The 17,944-nt window shown below is 42.3% G+C and overlaps 1 long non-coding RNA gene across 1 annotated transcript in view; it reads left to right on the plus strand.

Moving 5' to 3' along the window:
- The first annotated feature begins 7,803 nt into the window (after nt 1-7,803).
- LOC122230604 overlaps nt 7,804-17,944 on the plus strand; it is a 28,483-nt gene continuing 18,342 nt past the window's right edge. The window contains exon 1 of the long non-coding RNA XR_006207611.1: nt 7,804-7,890. This is a non-coding gene — a long non-coding RNA (uncharacterized LOC122230604). The remainder of the gene's footprint in view (nt 7,891-17,944) is intronic.

Consider the following 17,944-nt stretch of genomic DNA (forward strand, 5'->3'; position numbering starts at 1 on the left):
AAGAGATTTTGCAGAAAAGGTACTTTTTATAGGGAAGAAGCAAATTAACAAAGCACTGATACGGTTTTATAAGTTGGCTCCAAAGACCTAGCGCTCTATTACAGTCTGTCCTTTCTTATAACACCCCCATTGTAAGAAAATTTTATTTGTAGAAGCAAGGAGGGTTAGGTTATTCATTCAATACATGTATATTTATTGAGTGTCCATTGTATGTCTGGCTCTCAAGATAGGCAGGGAATAGGACAGATGGGGCTCCTCTCTTTCTAAGTCTTACATTCTGGTTGGGAAAAGCAGATAATGGACATAAGTAAGATTTTGGTAAGTGCTGTGGAAAAAAAAAAGTGGTATCATAGAGAAAAACTTTAGGTGTAATATTTAGCCAGGTTTCTGTGAGCAGGTGGCATTTGAGCTGACATCTGAATGACAGGCCAGCTATGAGAAGATCCAGGCTGAAGGGACATAATTGCAGAGGCCTCAAAACAGAACAAACTGTCCTCTGGACGTGGCCTTTTCTGCTTATCTTCCAGCTGCTGCTGCTGGAAGATGAGGACACAGGCCAGCATGGCTGTAATATAGTTAGGGATAAGAGGGTACCAGATGAGGTCTGAAAGACACAGGAACAGATAACAGCAAGGCCTTGTAAGCCATGGGGCACATATTTTATTCTAAATAAAATGGAATTTTTCATTCAAGCATTTTTTTTTTTTTTTAAATAAGGCAGTGACATGATCTGATTTGCCATTTAAAAAATACTATGCCAGGTCTTTTGTAAAGATTGAATTGTAGGGAGGCAAGAGGGAAAGTAATAAGACTCATTAAGAAATGTTGCATAGTTTAGGAAATAAAGGACAGTGGTTTGGGACCAATTTGGGTAGTATGAGAGATTGGAAGGGGCAGATTAGAGACAAGTTTTGAAGGTAACAGCATCTAGATCTTTTGGATGTTGGAAGGTTGGGTGGAGAATGAAAGAGTAATCAAGGATGACTAGTTGGTTTGGGGCTTGAGCATCTGGTTGTATGGCCAAACTATATATTGAGATGGAAAAAAAAAACTTGAAAAGGAATAGAATTTTGCTTTGGCGAAGGGAATCTGTAATTTGTCGTAGGCCGTGTTTGAGATGCCAGTTGGTTATCTATGTAGATAGATGAGAGTCTGCAACTCAGGGAAGAGGTCTCATTGAACATGTTAATGTAGGAGTATAACATATAGACTATATTTAGAGTCATGGTATTGGATAAACTTACCTCTGGAGAGAGTTTAGATGGAAAGAGGTTTTAGGACTGAGTCCTATGCTCTGTCAACATTTAACACTTTAGTGAAGGAAGAAGAGATGGCAAAAGAGGACTGAAAAGAAGCCACTCTCATGGGAAAAAGCAACAACAGAAACAAGAAAATGAGTTGTCATGGGAGCCCAGTAAAGTAAGTATTTCAACATGGGGAAAGAAGCCTCTATGGAATTTGGCATTATGGAGGTTATTGACAAAAGCAGGAGGGATTGGAGCAAGCTGAAGTATGACTGAAGTGGGTAGGCGGAGACGCTGCTGTAGTCAGCACTGTTGAAGAGTTCTTCTTATGAAGGGGAATGGAGCATTTAACTATAGGAGATCAAAGAAGTATTTGGGGGTGCAGGCAGGGGGACTGGGAGGAGAGCATGTTTGTTTTCCAGATGAAGATACAGTACCACAAAATGTTCCAGAGGCTAATGGGAATGATCCAGTAAGGGGAAGAAGTCCCTTTAGGGTATGGGACACCTTTTTTCATGTCATTTGGTCTATAAGCATGAAAGACTCTCAACTCCTGCCCCCAGTCTCTTTGGTTGTGGTAAAGGTGATGTTTTAATTGGGGAAAAAATGTGAAGGGGAGGGGAGGTGGTCCACAGAACTTTATAACTTTCTGTTATATGAAAATCAGGCTCTGTTGAGTTCACTTCCTTAGGACTTCAGACCCAACATGGTTGTCTTGCTCACCACCATCATCTTTTGCTCCATTGCCTCCATAACTTCCTACTGGCCTTGACCCTTAACCCACCCACCCAAACTCTGGCAGAGTAATGCTTCCTAAAACAGAGCTGCTGTCCCTGCTTAAGCCCTTCACCACTTTCCCAAAGCCTTCAGGATAGGGTTATGGACTCCCAAGTGCGCAGTCTCCACTGAACCCTGCAGTTTTACCTACTGCTTCTCCAGCTCACTACTCTTGCCTGCATGCATTGTGTCATTTCATGTGTCCTTTCCTTTGCATGTGCTGCTCCTCTCAGAGTGCCACACTCCACTCCAGATCACCCAGGTGTGCAGGAGACTGCTCTGACACCTTACCCTGCTCCTCCAGGCTTTGTAGTTGCTTTTCAGCCTTGTTCCTGGGTTTGCACTGTGACAAAGGTAAGATGTAGGCTTATTTTTACCACTTGGCTGTGCATCCCTTGAGGATAGGAATTTGTATGTCACTCACGTCTGAATCTCATTTGCTTAATTAGTGCTTGACACATGGTAGGATTGAATATTTAATGAATTGAGTAAAAATATCTATTTGCACGAGGGCAATTAGGCTTAAAAAAAAGTCTGCTGATTTTTTAAAATCATTATCTCATATTTAAAATACTGTGTTCTATTATCAGTGTGATATTTATATTCAAATTTGAAGAGTTTAAGATTTATGTAATATAAACCAATATGGCATGAAATAAGAAGAGACAGATTGGTAGGGAAGACTATATCCCATCCCAGTGGTGGCTTAAACCTCCCCCTCCCCCAAATCCCTTGGCCACTTTTTCACTTCATTATTCCCTGGTCACAGGAATAATTAGCCCAATGGCAGATTGTTTCACATTTCTACAAAGTCAACTTTGTCATTACACATGAAAATAATTACCCCAAATGAAGTAATTCATTGGCATTAGTGATAGATTGTTTTCCTGGTCTACCCCTCATCCCCACCTCATATAATAAAAAAGAGGTGATATAATTTATGGGTCTAGAAAGGAAAAATACAGTTGCTTATTAAGTTAATCTTATTTCTACTTTTATTTTTGTGCTTAATATTTTAGAATAACATTGAACTTCATTCTTTGGGACACATGAACATCCTACATAAGTGTATTGAGTGCACTCATAAGTGTTTTATATATATAACTTTTATATATAAGTAGACTGAATCTGCAGGCCTCTGTTTGCTCTCTGAGTGCTGCTCTCTAAGATGTTAGAAACTTATTTAAAAAAAAAAAGAAATGGGAATTGATATTTGTTTGAGCAAATAATAATATGGCATTTGTTCATACTTGGTTTATCCCATATTTCAAAACTAAAGCATTTCTTAGTGATTTATTTTTAGGGAGGGATAAGCACTCCCATGGGGATATATCAAGATTGGAGAAAACATGTATAGTTTGAAAATAAAATAACTACCCTTAAAAAAAAGAGAGAGAAATCAAAGCTGACTTCATGATGCCTGAATGTTACATTTGGAATCAACTTTTTTGTATCTTTCTGAGTCTACTTTTTTGCCTTTTGTCTTCTTGGCTTCAAGAATAAGCATAGGCTGATGTTAGATAGGCATGTGCATCATGAGAGATAGCATTTGACTACAAGTGATAGAAATCTAACTGTAGGGACACATGGGCGGCTCAGTCGATTGAGCGTCTGACTTCAGCTTAGGTCATGATCTCACAGTTCGTGAGTTTGAGCTTCTCATCAGGCTCTCTGCTAAGAGCAAGGAGCCTGCTTCAGATCCTCTGTCCCCCTCTCTCTCTACACCCCCCTGCTCTCTTTCTCAAAAATAAAAGAAAAAGAAACCTATCTATAATCACTTAACTAAATACAGGTTTATTTCTCTCCCATAACAAATCCAGAGAGAGGTAAACCAGGGCTGGTGTAGTGATTCCAGGATATCATCTATTACCTGGTATCCTCCATTTTTGCTGCTCTGCCGTCTTTAGCATGCTTTTGCTCTTAGGGACCCCCAAGGGCCTAGACCTGGGAAGATGGGGAAAGGATGAAAGGCAAAAGGCATGTGTTAGCAGAGTCCTTTTTATGAGGAGACTGTTAACTTTCCCGTAGTATATTTCCACCAGCATCTTAGAGTGGCCAGAACTGTAGCCTATGGGCACCCCAGCTCTTATGCATTATGGGAAATTAGAATTTATGGGGCTTTTTTTCGATAGCTTTATTGAGATATAATTCACATATCACTCATTTAAAGTGTACAAGTTAATGATTTTCACTATATTCACATAGTTGTGTAACCATCACCACAATCAAATTCATTTTTACCATTCTGAAAAGAAGTCCCATACCCACCAGCATTTCCCACTCCCAGCCCTAGGCAACTACTAATCTACTTTGTCTCTATATTTGCCTATTCTGAACCTCTTATATAAATGGAATCATAAAATATATGGCCTTTTGCATGTAGCTCCTTTTTTTTTTTTTTTTTTAAAGTAGGCTCCATGCCCAGCCTGGAGCCAAACGCAGGGCTTAAGTTCACCACCCTCAAATCAAGACCTGAGCTGAGATCAAGAGTCAGATGCTTAATCACCTGAGCCACTCAGGCACCCCATGTGCTTCTTTTACTTAGCATAATGTTTTTGAGGTTCATGTTGAAGCATGTATCAGTAATTCATTTCTTTTTTATTGCCAAATAATATTCCATTGTATGAATACATATGGGTGTATGTATGTGTGCACATACACTCATACACACACACTTCATCATCATACGGATATATACTATTCACTCATCAGTTTATACCTGTTTGAGGAAATTGTGTTTTTAGTTGAGCACATTCTTACCCTGAACAAAACTGGGTTTGTATTAGTAAGGAAATACCATGTAGCTGCTGGCGGGAAGCTAGCAATGCCTGTCTCTGTGCAGAAATGGAGTAATGGACTAGAATCTGGTCTCCTGTAGCAATATACTTAATGCTTCAGAAGTTCTGTCAGGTATGAGAGGAAGTACAGTGATTGTGAAGTTTCAATGAATGGAGGGAATGCCCAGTTGGCTTGTTTTAAGGTTTGTGAATACTGCCATATTTGAGGAGAAAGCCAGACAGGGATTACTGTTACCTAAACTTTCAGCCTCTAAGTCTGTGTCCCCAAAATCTGCTGTTCCCTTGTGATTGCTGTTACTTTGGTCTCTAGCCCTATTTTCCACTGGGCTATGATTCTGCCACCACTTTATAGACTTGAGCTTGCAAGGATATTTATTTCTCCTCAGTATTTGCCCTGAAGTATCTCCTACTGAGTGCCTTTCCTCTAGCTTCATGGTCTAATTACCTAGTGCCTTTGGAAGTAAGTCAAAGTTTGGCTATATGTCTCCATAAAAATTCTTATTAAAAGAGCTTAAACAGGGTCACCTGGGTGGCTCAGTTGGTTGAGCGTCCAACTCCGGCTCAGGTCATGATCTTGCAGTTTGTGAGTTTGAGCCCTGCGTCGGGCTCTGTGCTGACAGCTCAGAGACTGGAGCCTGCTTTGGATTCTGTGTCTCCCTCTGTCTCTGCCCCTTCCCTGCTCATGGTCTGTCTCTGTCTCTCAAAAATGAATAAACGTTAAAGAAAAATTTTTTAAAGAGCTTAAACATTTATTTAATGCTATATGACATGAATTTATTGAACTATATTTTATATGCCTTTATTTAGACTATTTGCATCCGTATAAGGTTTGTTAATTTTTGAAGTTAAACTGTTTGCCCACTCCGTTACTTAGTATACATCTAAAGAATGCCCTAGAAGTTGTCTGTATAACGCAGGGAACAGGATACTCTGGATACTTTGGGGGACTTGAGGAGGAATTGGACATAGGTCCTGGCTCCAGAAAAGCACCAGAGTTAGCATTTTTTTTTAATTTTAATTTTTAACATTCATTTTTTTTTGAGGGACAGAGCACAAGTTGGGGAGGGACAGGGTCAGGGGTGGGGGTACACAGAATCCAAAGCAGGCTCCAGGCTCTGAGCTATCAGCACAGAGCCCAACGCGGAACTCGAACTCATGGACCATGAGATCATAACCTGAGCCGAAGTCGGACACTCAACCGACTGAGCCCCCCAGAAGCCCCACCAGAGTTAATATTTTGAATAAAGTTCCTTTAACTCTGACTTTGCTGAGAATGGGTTTGACTTGACCATAATCTCTTCACCAGGAAATGCAATGTCTTGACAAACCTGTGTTTTAAGTTTTGTGTTGGAATCTCTAGGCAGTGTCCCTCTGGCCTTTGCTCTTTTTGTTCCCCCAGAAATACCCACAGATGACTTAGCCAAAAGAAGGGCAGCTTTATTTGACCTGACAGGCATTCTTGTCAGCTAAGCAGACTCTTGTCTTGTGATAAGGGCTCCCTAGGGTTCTTCTTGCCTCTTCTGGGAAGGCAGGAAAAGGAAGAGACAGGAGGCTGCAGCCTGGTGCTGCCAGGACCTGGGACTGGCTCCTCCCTGAGGACCTTCCTCTGTCTCCACTCTTCTTTCTGGCTACATTGGACCTCTTCCCATTTTCAGCATCCCTTTGTTACCAGCCTCACCATCTGGCTCATGTTTCATCTGTCCCTCTTAAAAGAGCCTCATTCCCTTTCCACAGGATGCAACATTTCAAGTGCATTTAAACAATATAATAAGGTTTAAAAATAGATATAAAGATTGCTTTTTTCCCACAGCCATTTTAGGATAGCATCACATTTTAGAGCTAAAAAGAAGGTAACCTAACTATATTATTTTTACAAGGAAGGAAACAAATTGAATTCAGTATCATTTCCCAGACTCAAGATGAAAATAGACTCTTTCTCATGTTGGTGATTTTTAGGGAGGTAGGTATTCTTTTCCAGAAAGGGGAATTCATTTATTAGGGTAATTGTTAATACTGCATAGGTGGACATTTTAATGTGTATACATCAAATGAGTAAACATTGAATTGATTTGAGTTTTTAGACCTGTAGTTAGTTTGGTATTATTGGAGCATACTGTTCAAGACAGAGAGGGGAAGAGAGAGGATTCAAGGAGTAGATGGCTGATGTTGCATGAAGGGCCTAACACTGAGAGGTTTGGATTTTGCCGTATAGGTGATGGAGATTCCATGAAGGGCTTCCATGAGGTAGTGACGTGGTCACCTTTGTTTTAGCAATATTAGTAGCAGCTAGCCATTGCTTACTGTATACTAGGCATTGTGCTAGTTCCTTTACATGCATTATTTCTTCTACTTCTCACAATCCTGTCAAGTAGTATTGTCATCATCTCCATTTTACTGCTGAGGAAAGGGAGACTGAGCTAGCTTGCACATATAGTTAGTTGAGCTGTAATTGTAATTACACTCCTGTAATTGTAATCCAGGGAGTCTGACCAGAGCACAGAGGGAAGGACATCTATACCATTGGGATAAGAGGAGAGGATTGTAGGGGTGGCTGGGACATAGTGGGAGACCTTGTTTGATGCTTTCAGCATTTGTAGTGTCATAAGAGACAGCATTCTTGATTGAAAGTAAGAGGTTGGACAGAGACCTGATAAGTATCTTGAGACTTTGTAGCCTTTACTGGGTGGGTGAATTTGCAAGGGAGCTGACCAACATCAAGTGAAAGTGGAACTCAGCTGAGGTTGGAGACAAGGTATTTATGGTGGTACTGCCTCGATTGGTGGTGGCATTTTTCTCCACATATTTGACTATAGTAGAACCTGCTGTAACAAGGAGTGGATTAAATAAATATTTATTTCTATCTCACATTATAATCCAAAGAGAGGAAAGTGGCCCAGGCTGGTGGACTGGCTCATTTCCTAGAACCACTCAGGGTTCTAGATCCCCTCTGTGTTGTTCCTTTATTCTGTAGACTGTGCCAATATGGCTGCATCGCCAAAGCTGGGTCTCTGCCACTTCCAGCTCCTGAAAAGGGCTAAGAGCAGAAGTGGAAAGCAATAATTTCTTTTTAGGTAAGAGAGAGGGAAGTTGGGCACATTGCTTGTGCTCAGCGTTCTATGGGTGAGAACTTAGGCACTCACTGCAAGGAAGTCTGGGAAATGGATCTGTCTAGCTAGGCAGCCAAGTGCCCAACTAAAACTGTTATTGTTGAAGAAGAGAACATATTTAGGGGGCCAGATAGCAGTCTGCAGCAGAAGAGAAGGCTGACTGTGAGGTTGATAGGGGAACTGGAGTTTTTCTGAACAGGAAGGGGAACAGCAGTGAGGGAAGCTTTAGGATGTTGATAAGATGTGGGTCAGGTGGTCATTTGAGTTCTAGCTGAGCAAGGTAGGTAAGCCAGGATATTGGGGGCCTGGAATCCTTGAGTCTAGGAGGTAGTAGAATAGATGGCGAGACTAAAGGAGAGAGTGCTTGGAAAAGGAGTTCATGGTCTGATTAGAATGGCATCTGGGTTTGGATCTAGAGGTGGCTTCGTTCTGGAAGATGACAGGACCTGTGGTAGAGCCCGGAGTGAGATGGAGGTTTCTAGAACTGAGGTGATCACAGAGTATATTTGGTGTCCTCTGCACAGTGGTCAGACTCCCCATCTTAGCACACAGTACCCTTCATCATCTGGCCCCTGGCTGTCCTTCCCCTACACACCTTCTTTCTACCCAAGAATCTGTTTCTTAGAAAACAAATACTCCATTTCCCAGAGGTAAAAACTAAAAATGCCCATCTTGTGGAAAGCTACATCATTTTATTTTTTATGTTATGTTATTTTTATTTTATGTTATATTGTTATATAGATATATATGTATGTGTATATATATATATGTATATATATGTATATTATTAAGTTAGCATATATCGTTTTACATAAAGGGTGATTCCTGTTCTCAGGATTGTGAGAGGAGTCTGACCAGACCTCTGGGCCTAGATTGCCATGACTGTATCCAGGCTAGGACCTAGAGAGGTTGGGGGTCAGATCTGAGGTGGTCCTACCAGGCTGGACCTCCCACTGCCTCCCCAGAGCTCGCTCAGAGACTTTGGCCCTGCATCTTTGAGGGAAGTCCCTGCAGATGCTAGCCATGAGAAGTGCTCTTACCATGCTCCCATCTAGAGGCCCTGCCCACCCTCCACCCACTCTCAGGAAAATGGTATAATTGGAAGTCTGCTGTTCAGATGACAACATTCAGTGCTGCTCGGTATGAGGCCAGTTTTGGTTCCTCTGTTCCTCTCACCCCCACACTCAACCCACTACTTCTAAATGTGTCTCTGCACTCCCCACTGCTCTTTCCTCTATCACCACCCCTCTGGTCTAGGCTTCCATCACTCCTCCTGGACTGTCATGACCTCTTCCTAATGGGGCTGCCCTCTAGCTTCCCCAGTCCATTCTCACAGTTGTCTGAACCATCCTGTGACAGAGAATCCTCCCAGCCCTTTGATTGCCTCTGATTTTCCCATCTTTAGTGGCTTCCTCCTCTGTCTGTGTACTGAACCATGACTTCCCTCCTCTCTCCATTCAATCTCTCACCTGCCTGGTGCTATCACACTGCCTGGAAAAGCTGATGACTCAACCACCCCTGGTCCGTCTCTTGGCTTACCTGGGGTGTCAGTACCTCCCAGCCTCGGACTAGTGTTCTTTCTGTACTTTGTGTATTTACTTTCTGGGGCTGCTCCCTCTGCAGGTCCTAAGAGTCCCAGACCTGCCAGATTCAGTGGTCTTTTCTGAGTCCTCATTCTCCTGACCCTCCCAACCCTATCACCCTCCTTGAAAGCCTCTTCTATCAACACTTCTCTCCTGGGCCTTTTCTTCCTCTTACCTTCTACACAGGCTTCCACCTCTCTCCCATTCTTGAGGTTCCTATCCCAGTCTTCTTTCTCCATCTTGCCCTTCAGTGATTCCATCTATGCTGAGGTAACTGCTCTATGCCCAGCATCCACACACATAGGTCTCTGGTCTAGACCTTTTTGAATATCTCTTTCTGGATATCCCCACCAGCATGTCACATAGCCATCTCATCTCCAACACAACCGACACAAAACTCATCCTCACCCTTCTCAGCTTCTACCAGGGCCTCCCCAGGGAGCCACCTTCACTCCTCCTGTTGTGATCCTTATGGGATTATCTAGGGGAAGGCTTCTGACAAGGCTTCTCTAGTCGCCCCCCACCACCCCATCCTCTTGTGTCTGCAGGGTAGGTGGGCCAGCCTCTCCTGTCCCCTCTACCCACTCCCTCAGACTTTGGCGGTAACATCCTGTTTGGGCTTCCTGCCCCCATTTTCTTCCCAGTGATACCCTGGCTGCCAGAGATACTTTCTTTTTTCTTTTTTGAAAATCACTCAAGCATTTATTGCAAACATCAAAAAATTGTTAAGAGGAATGTTTTCTTTCATGTGAATATGAAAGATGTATATTTTTTGATCTGTTACATTGTAAGCCCCCCAAGCAAAGAAGGACCAATCCACTCCCTCTTCTGCAACTTCTTCTAGCATTTAGGGTTTATTAAATATAATGATATCTTGGCACAAAGAGTAATTTTACCAACCACATAAAGGTAAGGCTTCCATCACACTGAGAAATATACACATAGGGAAATCATTATTCCAAGAGTTCCTATTGGCAGAAAAAACCTAAATGTATTCAAAAGGCTTGATAAAGGTATGCCTTTATCTGGTCTAAAGGTCAAAAAGGTCTAGACCAGAGACCAAAGACAAGGTTACTTTCTAAGACACACATTCCTGAAAGAAACACAGAGAGACTGACTTAATTGTTAATGTTGATCTTAGGGGAAGATAGATGGCTATGTGTAGGGAGTTTCTACATGAACCTCACTAATGGGGTACTTTTCCCACAGCTATGTCCCCTTGGTGTTGCTTCCTGTCTAGCTCATATGTTCGTATATTCACCCAACCTACATTTATGCATGTGCATGATCCAGCTAAAGTCCTTGGAGTTGCTTTTAGCAGTGGTAACAACTTTGGCCCAATGGACCTGACCTCTAGACCCAGACATGAGACCACAGGGCGCCTACTGGGGTTGGGCTGCAGCCTGTGCTATGAGCCACTAAGGAAATGACCCGTGACCTAGACATCACCAACTCCTTGCTCTAATTCACCAGCACAAACATCACCTAGAATCTCATTCTTAAGAGTTGACACTGTTGGCTGACCTACCATGAAAGGGAGGCACTGGCAACTGCCATGGTGACTTCATGACAAATGGCCTTCCCTTACTCCTTCCTGCCCCAGGAATTCAATTCCTTTGTATATTTTGTTTTTTAATTTTTATGCAGTAGAATTAGAAAGCGCACAGTAATTTGTTACAAGTATACTTTCTCATCTAGGCACAGGATACTAGTAGGTGGCCTCGAAATTGTTTTTGCATATCTAAGGAAAATATATTTTTATAACAAGTGTACTTGCTATATAGTAAGCATTTGATTAGCTTCCTGTTTTCAGAGAGAAAATGCCCAGTGATGGACATAGGACTAGAGTTTGTTGTATTGATTAAACCCTAAAGAGGGAGAAAAAAAGTCTTTTTTGAGGGCTAATGTTGCCTCTCCTTATTCCATCTTCCATGTCTCTTAATCTCACTTTGCTTTTTTTCCTTATTTTAACTTTCTGTACTCTATGTTCTGGGTACTTTTTGTAACCTCCCTTCTGATTCACTAATTCTGTTTTTTTAGTTGTGGTGCTACTGCTTAATGGATTTGGGTTTTAAATTTCAATGGATGTATTTTTTTTCTAAAATCTTTCTTTTTTCTTATAAAAATATATCTCTTTTTACCTAAGTAGTACCTTATATTTATTATTGTATCTTTTGTTTCTTTAACCATTGTGCACATGCCTTTTTAAAAGTCTGGATCCACTTTTTTTTTTTTTTAAGGTAACTTTTTTTTTTTTCTTCTAAGTTTTTATTTAAATTCAAGTTAGTTAACATACAGTGTAGTATTGGTTTCAAGAGTAGAACCCAGTGATTCATCACTTATATGTGACACCCAGTGCTCGCTCATCTCAACAAGTGCCCTCATTAATACCCATCACCCATTTAGCCCGTCTCCCCCCACCCAACTCCCCTCCAGCAACCCTCAGTTCTCTGTATTTAAGAGTCTCTTATGGTTTGCCTCCCTCTATGTTTTTATCTTATTTTTCCTTCCCTTTCCCTATGTTCATCTGTTTTGTTTTTTTAAATTCCACCTATGAGCGAAATCATATATTTGTCTTTCTCTGACTGATTTATTTCTCTTAGCATAATACACTCTAGTTCCATCCACATTCTGCAAATGGCAAGATTTCATTCTTTTTGATCACTGAGTATATTCCATTGTATGTATGTATATATATATATATATATATATATATATATATATATATACATACACACACACACACACACACACCATATCTTAATCCATTTATCAGTCAATGGTAGCTCCATTTCTTGAAGTTCTTGGTAGTCTAAAGCTGGTAGTGCTTTTTCTGGCCCTCATTTATTGTTTCTTCTCTTCTCATGTGGTCCATAAGTTTGGGTTGTGACCTCATGTTCTGCCTGGCCTTCTTTGTCAAAATCCCATGGGATAGTAAGACATGAACAAGAAATAATATTGGAGGAGCAAGATTACAATTATTTACAGATGATTTCATAATGTACCTAGAAAGTACAAGAGATTCAGTGACAATCAGAATTAATAAAACTTGTAGACAAACTTAGAATTAATAAAAAAGCAAAAATAAGCAAAAAACAAAGGAAAGAGGCCTACTACAGAATACCTTACTAAAATCACCAGCCTTCCAATAAGCTAATAATAACCAAAATGCCCATGGATATGAAGAGAAAACTTATAGAAGAGAACATATAAATGGTCAATAAACACAGAGGCCGAAGTCAGAGAGATACAGTGAAATGCATCTAAAAGGATCTTTTATTTTTACTAACATTTATCAAGAATTAAAGTCATAATATCAAGTGTTGATGAGGGAAATTGGTAGCTTCACACACTTGGTAGGACTGAAATTTAGTACAGCATTATTTATAATTGTAAAAAAAACCCAAACAACAAACCCATCAACAAAAGACAGGTAAAGTATGGATACTGTGTAGTAATTAAAGTAAATTTGGAAGAAATGATGGTGGGAGGGGGACCTTCCTCTTAAATACAAAAACTAAGTTGCAAAACACTATGTACAGTAAGATGAACTTGATAAAAAAAAAAAAAACGACAAGAGTGTATTTATACAGGTGTAGAGAAAGGTCCAGAAGGATACATGCCAAATACACAGACAAGGGTAATAACAGTTACTGAGTGCTTGCTTTGTGCTGTGAGAGGTTATAGATTATTTACATCCATTAGGTCTAATCTTCCCAGCAATTCTGAGGGCATAAAACTCAGACTCTTAAATCTAATGATTTGTATCTTAAGTTGAAGGACATTTTCTGAAATTATGTATTTGGTAGTTTACTCTCCATAAGTCTCTGTCTTCCCTTTCCATAACTCTTCCTTGGCTGATTCTCTAGGTCTTTACAGTTTTCTCTCAGGTTTCTCACCTCTTTGTCTTTCTGTTTTATGTTTTAGGTCAGTGATTCTCATTCTTGAGGTGCATCCCAGTCTTCTTTAAAGGCTGTGAAAACACAGATTGCTACCCTTCACCCCAGTTTAAGGTTTAGTAAGTTCAGGCTGGAACCCACAAATTTTCATTTTAAAAAGTTCCCAGGTGGGGCACCTGGTTGGCTCAGTCAGTTAAGTGTCTCTTGATTTCAGCTCAGATCATGATCTCCTGGTTCATGAGTTCGACCCCTACATCAGGCTCTGTACTGCCTGCTTGGGATTCTCTCTCCCTCTCTCTCTCTCTCTCCACCCCTTCCCCATTCATGCTCTTACTCTCTCAATAATAAATAAGTAAACTTAAAAAAAAAAGTTCCCAGGTGATACTAATGCTGCTAGTGAGGATCATATTTTGAGAGTCACAGTTCTCAGGTATTTTTCATATATTTGCATTTTTTAGTTTGAGTTACATGTTTTAATTTCCAAGAAAATTTTCTATTTTCTTTTTTCCAGTTACTTTTTTTCTTCTTTGTCTATGGAAGAAAAATCTCCTAGAATCTCATGGAGAGTCCTAAGTAGATTTTTTTAAGTTATTTCCTACTCTCCAAACTATCTCCATTTCTCCTGAATTTATTGTTCTGCTTACCTTGGTTCCTTTGTGAGCTGTTTTACTCAAAGATCTCAGAATCATGGCTATCCATTAATATCTGTGGATGAAGGATTTGTAGTGTAACACAGGTGGTTGGTGCTGGTCTTCTGTACCATCTTGTGGATCTGTTTCTTCAACAACCCTCTCCTCTAAGTGGGAGCCTTAGGTATGTCAACCAGCAGGATGCCATTTAAGGGCCATGGTTGGGACACCATCCACCCGTCCCCTCCCCTCCCCACCCCCCCCCCCAGTAAATGAGAAAGCCTTTTCTTGTGATTCCAGCATAGGACCTAGGAGCCCCAGCCTTCCCAGAGATCCTGTCTAATGTCTTTTAGAAGGTACCCTCTGGTTCAGCCTGGGGTAGATACTATCTTGGCCTATTGTTCTGTCTACACAAGACATATGGTGGATGTACTCTTGGACACAACTCTTTCTACACCTAGGGCTCACCTTGATTTCTTCTCCCTACCATCTCTTGCCCTCTCTACCTGTACTTTCTGACCACAGTCTTCCCAGGTCCCCCAAGAGCAGTGGTTCTCACCTCCTAGGCACCTGACTCCATGGCCACCTCCTCTGCTCTTCTTTGCCAGTCAGGATAGTTCCATCTGATTTTCTTCAAGCTCCACTCGTGGCCCCCCTCTTCCATGCTTAATGCTGTAATTTTTATTTCCTTTTGCCATTTTTTAACTAGTGTAATCAGACACTTGTCTCATTCTTGAGCGAATCTGAGAAATCACAGATTCCTAGCAAGTCTAAGACAGACTACCACATGCGGAGTTTATAAAGAAAATGTCCAAGGAGTGTTCCATTTCAAGAATATGAGGGAAGAGCAAGCAAGCAAGCATTTGAGAGAGTTTCTTTGGAGATAGTCTTATTCTCACTTGTCTACAGGCCAGCCCCAAAAGGGCTGGGGCCACAGTACCCAAGAGGGAGAGTGAGGAGCAGAGAAAAAGAGGAGCTGACCAGCCCTCCAACCCTATTCCCTCTTCTTTCCTCCTGTTGGTCAGTAGGAGGCCCAGGAAGCAGCTGACCCCCAGCCACTTTGCACCCTCTTATGGGAAGGTTGTGGATCTGGGGAACTTGCCCTTCACCTTCTGTCCTCCATAAAACCATTCTGTTTCTGGATCTCCACTGTCCCTTTCTCTCCCACCCTGCCTCTTCCCTTTTACGCTTGCATTCCTTGCCTCTCCCCTTTCTCACTTACTGCAGATAATGCCAACCTCACATTGCTAATTCTCATGGCCATTTATAAAGACCATTACGTTCCTCCCTTTCTCTTTCTTTTTTTCCAACTAACAGCACTGCAGAATGTGATGGTGGATCTCAGGAGATGATAAGAACACACAAGCACAGTGTGGTCAAGCTCCAAGAGAGGGCAGTAGGAAGGATGGGCCCCAAATTCAGCATGAAGGTGCCAAGAGGGCTTCCCAAAAGCTAAGTTTTGAGGAAGAATAGAGTTGGTCAGGGGAAGGGGATTTGAGAGGAGTTGTCAGGCCAGAGAGATCATTGTATGCAGAGTTTAGAGATACACTACAGGACCATACATTCAGGAAGTGACAAACTGTGAGCCTCTGTCCTCATTTTACACCTCAACTGCTGTGAGACAAGCAGTACAGCATGAAATACCTCTGTTTTAGGGTCAGAGAATCCATTCCATGAGCACTGTTTGCCTGGCCATGCAGGAGAAGCTGACAGTAAAGAGAATTTGATTACTTCAGTAGATTGGTCATATTAATTACAAGATTCTTGAGACTAAAAGCTTTCTGTTTTTCAAGAGTGGTCAGAAAGTCATGGGTCCTGTTGGAGGCTTCGTGGAGGGGCAGGAATAAGGTGAATCCTGCTTAAACTCTCTGTAGTCTCACTTGTTAAAAGTAAAGGAGAAATTAATTACAGTGGGTAATATATTCCACTGAAAAGGGTGCAATGCTCTGAGGACAAAAAATGAAATGACCCCACCCATGTCAGTGCCAGAATGTCTAGGGGCAGCGTTCTGGGTAGAGGGAACTGGGACACTTGTCATGAAGCTAGGTTCATATAGCAGGTGCTCGTTTCTTCCTGTGATCTCAGAGGTCCACAAAATAGCCAAGTTTTCTAAAGGCCTTTGGATTCATACCTTACAAAATCCTGAGAAAACCTCCAATTTCATGTGATTATCTCTGTTGCAGTGGATTGGGGTGGTTTGTGGAGGTGAGGAACTTGAGGCCTTCTACATACCTTTGGCACTGCCATGGCCCATCCGTGGCCTGGAGAGGAGGTGCCAGAAGAGCGGATGTGCCAGCTCATGAGCTAGATGTGGGACCTGACCATGGGTAGCCCTGGGATCTGCTCTGCTGGAAAGACATTGTGCTGGGAGCCACACACTCATGTTTTCTGATAGCTCTGGGACCTTGGGCAAATCCCATGACCACCCCAAGTGTCTGCCCCAGGAGAGTGGGTATAGTGGGGCTAATAGTCGAGGTTCAATGTGATGACGTCTAACAATACTCTCACACTCTTCCATGGGGAGCACCTAGGCACCCAGTGGAGTGAACCCTGGGTGTCTGGAAGCATGCTCCTAAGGGTCTCTAGCAAGCATGAGAATTCTCAGTCTTTGCTCTAAATTCGAGGAAGCTTGCTTTTGCTTTATGTTTCATCTGTGCTTAACATTTTTAAAAAGTTTTATTACTTAACTTAGCCCCATATCAAATCTTTGAGCAGAAATTCATGTCAGAATTCCCTAAGCACAGTTGGGGAAGGGGCACAGGATCCTGGGATGTGGGCAGCTCAGTCTAGGAGGCAGAGTGATGGGAGAGCCTTGGTAAGTCATGAAACCCCAGATGCCTGTTGCTGACTGGTTTATTGATACAACCCAGAAGAGAGAACATGTGAGAGTGAGACACTTACCAGGTCTTCTCTGAGAAAGTGGAACAGGTGCCCAGATGGATGAATCAGGCTTCCTGGAGAGGTATGGCCAGACCTTAGGGATGGGGCAGATCTTTTCTGCCCACCCAGGATTCCCAGCCCTCCCAGAGCTGACATGACCTCCGTGTGCTGGGCCTGCAGAACAACCTGGCAGTCCCACTTGCTGGTGATGGGAATGTTGTCACATCTGCCAGTCATCAAGCCCTGGGACCAAACCCAGGCTGCTCCTTTCAGCTACAGTGGTGTGCTCATGTGAGAGGTGCAGGCTGGCTCTGTGGCCTAGGAGGTCTGAGCTAGATTCCTGGGAACTGTGCATGGAGGCTGATTTGAGTTAGCACAAGATATCCTTGCCCAGAGGGGTAATGGCCTTGTGGGGCAGGGCCCAGTCAGACCCTAGAATCTCTACCTGGCTCCTCCCAGACCCTTTGGGCTATGAGGTCTGTGACTCATGGTGGGACATCAAGGAGGTATGAGGTATTCGTGTTTCTTCTCTCCAGGCAAGTGCCTTATGACGTCAGTGCAAAAACTTCCTTTCCCTCTCTAGATCTTTAAGCCTCCTGGCTGAGAGATTTGGGTTTCCATCTGTGGAAAACTGCAAATTGGAAGGTACTGGACCATGGGATGCCACAGGGAGCCAGATGCCAATGTGAGCAGAGATGGAGCCTGAAGTGAGACAGGGAAGGCCTGAGGAGGGAGCATCTGCAGGATGTGGGGTGGATTGGATGAGGGAGGAAAGAGGGTGAGTGTTGGGAAACCTCTCTTGCCCATCCACTCTTGCCTAGAGGGTTTTCATAGTAATCATGAGGACACTGCACATTATTCCCACTTTCATGTTCTTTTAAGACCTGATCAGAATAATTAACTTTGCAGCGTACAACTTGCGCCTTTACTTGGAACCAAACTTTCCATCCTGCGCTCAGCTCCCTGGCTCTGGCAGGGTGGTGTAAGTCCTTCTGGGCCTCTTTGTGCTAGCTGTCATAGCCTTGAT

This window comes from Panthera tigris, chromosome C2 (assembly GCF_018350195.1).
Source record: "Panthera tigris isolate Pti1 chromosome C2, P.tigris_Pti1_mat1.1, whole genome shotgun sequence".
In the NCBI taxonomy this organism is placed as follows: domain Eukaryota; kingdom Metazoa; phylum Chordata; class Mammalia; order Carnivora; family Felidae; genus Panthera; species Panthera tigris.